The sequence below is a fragment of the Stigmatopora nigra genome, chromosome 7 (assembly GCF_051989575.1).
Source record: "Stigmatopora nigra isolate UIUO_SnigA chromosome 7, RoL_Snig_1.1, whole genome shotgun sequence".
Lineage (NCBI taxonomy): Eukaryota > Metazoa > Chordata > Actinopteri > Syngnathiformes > Syngnathidae > Stigmatopora > Stigmatopora nigra.
Window position 1 is genome coordinate 10,302,748 of NC_135514.1, and position 6,000 is coordinate 10,308,747.

At 34.3% G+C, this 6,000-nt stretch overlaps 1 protein-coding gene across 1 annotated transcript in view; it reads right to left on the reverse strand.

Annotated features, from left to right (window-relative positions):
* The window catches only part of grik5 (glutamate receptor, ionotropic, kainate 5), a 124,139-nt gene extending 121,375 nt beyond the window's left edge, over positions 1–2,764 (reverse strand). The window contains exon 1 of the mRNA XM_077720349.1: positions 2,479–2,764. The gene's annotated coding sequence lies outside the window, so the exon portion shown is untranslated. The remainder of the gene's footprint in view (positions 1–2,478) is intronic.
* Positions 2,765–6,000: the final 3,236 nt, after the last annotated feature.

Genomic DNA, 6,000 nt, shown 5'->3' on the forward strand with positions numbered 1-6,000 from the left:
ACATTAAAATTCCTTCATATTTCTGTACATATCCTTAAAATTGACTAAACCTTGACTCAAATCCAGACCAGGCACATCAATATCTTTGTTTAAAGACTCAAAACCACATCCAAAAAATCTGTATCTTACACAAAGAACTAGAAAACTATTTCCTTATAGGAAACGACTACAAGTAAAACAAGTATGACATTATGCTCGAGTATAGATTTTCACAAGATCTAACTTCATTCATATTTCAAACTATTTGGAAGACCCCCAAGCTATTCTCAAGGCATTTGCACTCCATCGCACGGGTACCATTCAGGTTGTCATAGGATATACCCTTAGGCTAAAATGACCAGGATGAATGAGAATATTCATCAGCACCCCCGAGCTATGACGAGCATACACCTAGTTTGAGCACCACTGCTTTACTAAGGAGACTCTACACTTGAACAAACCTAACAGTCCCATGCCATTGCTACAACACAACTACTCAAACATAGTACAAGCTACAGTGTTCCCTCAATTATCGCGGTTAATGAGGACCAGGACCCCCCGCAATACCTGCATTTCCGCAAAGTAGGCCCTTCAAAAATGCTTAAAGAAACGTATAACTCGTGCACAAAAGCACCACCAAGCAAAATCATCATAGTAGTCCGTATGGAGGATCTTCTGCAGTTTTTTTGCACGTAAGAAACATCGTTATTGGGAGTTGTGAACATTTTTTTTGGGTGGTGAACATGCGCCTGTAAACAGCCATGACGTCATCAATGCCATTCCTGAACTCTCACCATGTTATTGACCATTTCTTTAGCCTTTATTTGATACAATTACTAATTCTTATTGAATATTTTGTTTCCACCTCTTGTAAAATGATGTAATTTATAATTTTAACTTAATATTGTTACATTTTTTATATTTTTTTTCCTGAAAAAAATCTGCGAAGCTCTGAGTCCGCGATAGCTGAAGCGCAAAGTAGCGAGGGAACACTGCTACTTACATAGAAACATTGTGTGTATCGCAGAGGGCACGTGCACATGGGACTACTTTGTCAAAGTCAGAGCAGGTACAGCAGCAGCGCCGCCTCAGCAGGCAAAAAAGCGCAAAAGGATGCATCTAAAATGGAAAGCTAGAGCAAGAGAACCAGCAAAGGTAGAGAGAAAACTGCATGCGCAGGGGGCCATAAATTAGAATAATGTGATCACAAAGCACGGGGAGTGATTCATGCGCCAAATTATAGCAGCAGCAGCTCGACCCACTGTTAATAACTACAATATGTTAATAGAGTCAATAGAAGACGGCTGAGGGAATAGCATTAAGATATCACATCTTAACATGGTTTTATGACAATTTGACATGGCAGTGTAGTGGTTTTTTTCTCAAATAACTGACGTTTATCGACTTTGTGGGGTTTCCTGATTATGTGATTGGTGTGAAATACACTTGAAAAGGAGATTTTTTTTTATTAAAGAATTTAAGAGGTTTGGAATATGTTGGTAATGATTTGTTAAGAGGATGTGGTGAGATTTGTAGCCATTGTTATGTCGTAGGAAAGATAAAATATTTCATAAATGTTGGATGTGGTTTTTATTTAATACATAAAAATGGATAGAGTGGATTTTTAATTTAAGGTTAAGGGATTTCAAAATGTTCAGAGTAAATATCTGCATGGCAAAAATCAGATATGTCAATAAAAATCATTTTAAAGCATATAGGGTCAAATTACCACTTTTACTAGAAATAAAACATCTGTTATGACTTGCAAAAGATTATTTTAAAGGACTTTGCAAAGAAACTGCAGTAATATCATAAGGTGTTGGTAAATGTTAAAATATGCAGTATCTTGTGTCAGATATGTCAATAAATAAATATCAATTTAAAGCATATAGGGTCAAAATCTCACTTTTAATAGAAATACAACATCTCAATTATGAATTGCAAAAGATTATTTTAAAGGATTTTGCTAATATTCTGCAGTAATATTATAAGTTGATGGCAAATGTTAAACTATGCAGCATCATATGTTGTATACATATCAATGCATTGTATCCATTTAACCAAAATAAGTACTGCTGTAGTTAAATCTCTAAAGCAGTGTTCCCCAAACTATTCTAGAAAGATCCACAGCGGGTGTTGGTTTTCGTTCCAACCTGTAGGAGGAAACCTTTCCACCAATCTCCTATCCAACAAGTGCAATCAGTGAATTGCAGCCAGGTGCTTCTATTTACAGCAAAAACCTCATCGGTTTAACTGTTTGTGTGGGAACAAAAACCTCCACCAACAACTACAGCAACTAATTCTATGCACTTTTAAAAACTGCATTTGACTAGATTGGTTTGCATCATCCATTATGTTGCAAAAGCACACATGTTTTAGCCAAAAAAACATTCAAAACTGTTGTTGATGTGCATCACATATACAGAAAGCAAATCATTTATTAACACTAAATTATATTACTTGACCAGCATCTTAAATTGAAAAGTTAACACATCTTACCATATTTTGATGGATATTCCTTATGAGTGTGTCTTGCCTTTGAGCTTTATGTTGCTTTAGTCATATTTTCAGCCTCATTATAAACATAATCCTGCAATGTTGAATCCTAAAGTGGTCATGATCTCCCTGGGCACTTCTCAATAACAGATGGATGTCTTGCATATGTGGAGATTAACATTGTTTATACTAGTAAGGGTCATCAACTCTGGGCTTCCAGTGTGTTTTTTAAACATCTTGCTTTCTCTCCAACACAAAAGATTGTGATCAAGCTGGTGGAGAGATGACTGAGAACTTGATCGTTAGATTCAGGTGTGTTGGGGGAGGGACATATAGAAAAACAGACTGGATTAGTGCATTCTAGGACCGGAGTTGATTAAATTCTTGGTTAAATTCTAGTGTTGTCATTTGGAATCGATCTTTATTCATTGGAAATGACTTTAGATTTAATAATCACAATTTGTGGTTTAGAAATGTATGAATACTACTCATAAACCATCCATTCATTGTTTTTTTTATTTTTTATTTTGCATTTAAACCCTGAATAGCAGGAAAAAAAACAAACAGTAACAAAATAATGAATCTTTTTTATTTTTTGTTAACAAGATTGTTCTTGCAAAAATGCTTTTACCCGCATAAGTATGGGTATGTTAAACCAACCATTTAAAATGCCCCTGTGATTAACCCCAAATAAAATCCAAACCTAGTGGGCTTTCCTTAAATCCTCTTTAAAGGAAAGTCACCTGACCTGGAAATGGCTAAAATCACCCCCTAAAAAATGGTGTTATATTCATATATGACTTTTTATACACATTTATTTTGCTTATTCTATGTCATTTTGCCAACTTAAAAAAATCCCCAGCATACATTCTTCTTTAATAAAATGAAAACAGCAAAATTAAAAGATCAACAAGAAAAAAACTCCTTAAATGCTTATTTTTCTTGTAAAAATGTGCTTCTCAACAGGATGTATTGTTTAGTTATGAAACACATTGCAACCACACACATGAAAATCAATTATTATGTTTTCCCTTGCAATGTTTATGTTGCAAAATCTATTGCACGTTTTACAGTAGCGTGATCATGTTGCTGCTAATCATAAGTGGCTCCTTCAGGAGGGGGTTGAAACGGTGGTCTTTCTATAACCGCATAGTCCGCCCTACCTAAGTCCCCCTCAAGGGCCAATACAGCCATCAACGTATTCGGCACTCATATGCTTGATTTGCACACCATTTGTACACAAATGTATTCAAGAAGCCTTTTAAGGGAGAACATTTTGAGTGCAATCATTCTCATTTTTTAATGGTGTTTTTTTTTAATGTGGTTTTGATTATATATGTTATCGAATAAGGAACAGTTGTCATGAACAGGCTGAATGAATCCTGGAGGGGCGAAAAAAACAGCCTAAAGGCATTGGAGAACATCAAACAGCAGCCGGATGACTTTGAAATTACACACAAGTGACAAGGCCTCATAAGAAATGCAAAGACATAATGAAATATATATAGATATGATAGTCATACTAGACGAGGTTCAAATTTGGGGAGTAATAATAAATGTGGTATCGCATACTGAAATGAAATAAACATTTTAACATAGTGCATAAGTGGTTACCATGTTAGCCTTGTAGTAATTCAAATTCTTGATTTTGCTTCAAATTTGACTTTAGTTAATTGCTTCTTATTTTGTTGCATTGTGTGAAGATTTAGTCAAAAACAAGAATCTTTCATGAAACTGTCATTATTTATCATTTGGATTTTTTTGGTGCATTTTCTTGCTTTTAAATGTCTTTGTTTTGTGGGTTTTGGTTGATTTCATGTATTTTACCCCAAAAAATGATCAATTATTTTGTTGTTAAATCAATACTGGTTAGTTATTTTCCTTTCACAGTTCACAGTAATTCACATTCTTTATTTAACTTCCAATTTTACTTTAGCAAATTACTTTTTACTTTTTTGTGTGAAGATTTAGTCAAATCAGGAATCTTCCATAAAACTGTCATTATTTATCATTTACAACATTTTTTGACATTTTCTTGCTTTTAAATGTCTTTGTTTTGTCAGTTCCTATTTGACTTCATGTTTTTACCCCAAAAAATGACCAATTATTTTGATGTTAAATCAATACTACTGGATTTCAAAAGGTGTTTTCCTGCATCTTTTTGTTATGTAAAAAAAAAAATCTCTTACATTTGCTTTGTCCTCCAAAATAAAGCAATCATCTCTTCAACAATCCTGCAAAATATTCCTTGTGTTGTGGTTGTTGACTACAAGGTGGTGGTGGTACAACCTGGACACAGCAGCTCTTTCTCATTGTCCTTCACCTGGTGGGACATTGTGATGTCAGCTTGTTTACTGCTGAGAGAGCTGAACATCACGCGTTCTCTCCCGAGGGTCACTTTGGGTATTTTTAGTGTTCATGATCGCCAGAGAATATAAAAAAGGGGGATGCAAGGAGAAAGGGGAGGGGGGGGAAAAAGGTGCCAAGCAGCTGGACCAACTTTTCTACCCCCCACTTAGCAACAAAAAAAACCATAGTCCTACTCTAAGCCAATTATTTTACATTGCCTCCATTGATTGCTAATGCATTTCTGACTATTCATTTTTTATTGAACAATTCTGCATGTTTAACATAAATATTTACATTGAAAAAATATATTTTTACCCAATAAATCTGCAGAATTTCTCAGATATACTGCAATTACCTTTCAGATGCATACTGGCATAATTATTCATTGTAAAATCTAGTCTAAGAGTCCTGAGATGGATTATTAATTTATAGAAATTGTAAAATGTTTACGGGATGCAACACAGATGTGAAGCACTTCTCAAAGGAGGGTTTTAAATTATTGTTATCAGACTGCTGGTTATTATTACTGATGGGCAGAACAGGTGCTCATAAGTGTGTATGAGGTTGTCCATCCAGATTAGCAGGTGGGTTTGTGGTTTCTTTTATTTATTTATTTTTTATTGGATGACAAATGAACACAAAGTGGCAACAAAGTGGTGGTAAAAAGGAGCCGGATGTGCTTATTGGCTGCTGTAGGGTGGGTATTATGGTGTTGGATTTATTTCTATTTGGTTTTGGGAGAGAAGTATGTTAGTGTGTTTTATTTTTTTAGTTATTAGTACTCTAAATAATTCACAGTCATTGAAGAGTATAGCAGTCCAATCTATTTAAACTGGGAGAGGTTGGCAGTGAGGGATCGATCCAGGAACATACACAAAAGCGGTTAAACAATTAAAATATAATGCAAATAATAAGGAAAAAGTATAAAGTTGACATTTGTGAACCAACAGGAGATTATTATTAGTGTTTTTTTCTACTCTATCGATGGTGAAGTCAAAAATTTCATTTGGTGTTTTGCCGTATTTCACATTGTGCATTAGAATAAAGAGTATAGATGTATATTACATTTCCTGATTTTCCCTCATTTTAAATCAATAATTGTAATTTTTAAATCAAAATTTTCTGTGTTTTTAGTTCAAAAATCATTTTGTAAAATCTAAAAATATATAAAAACAG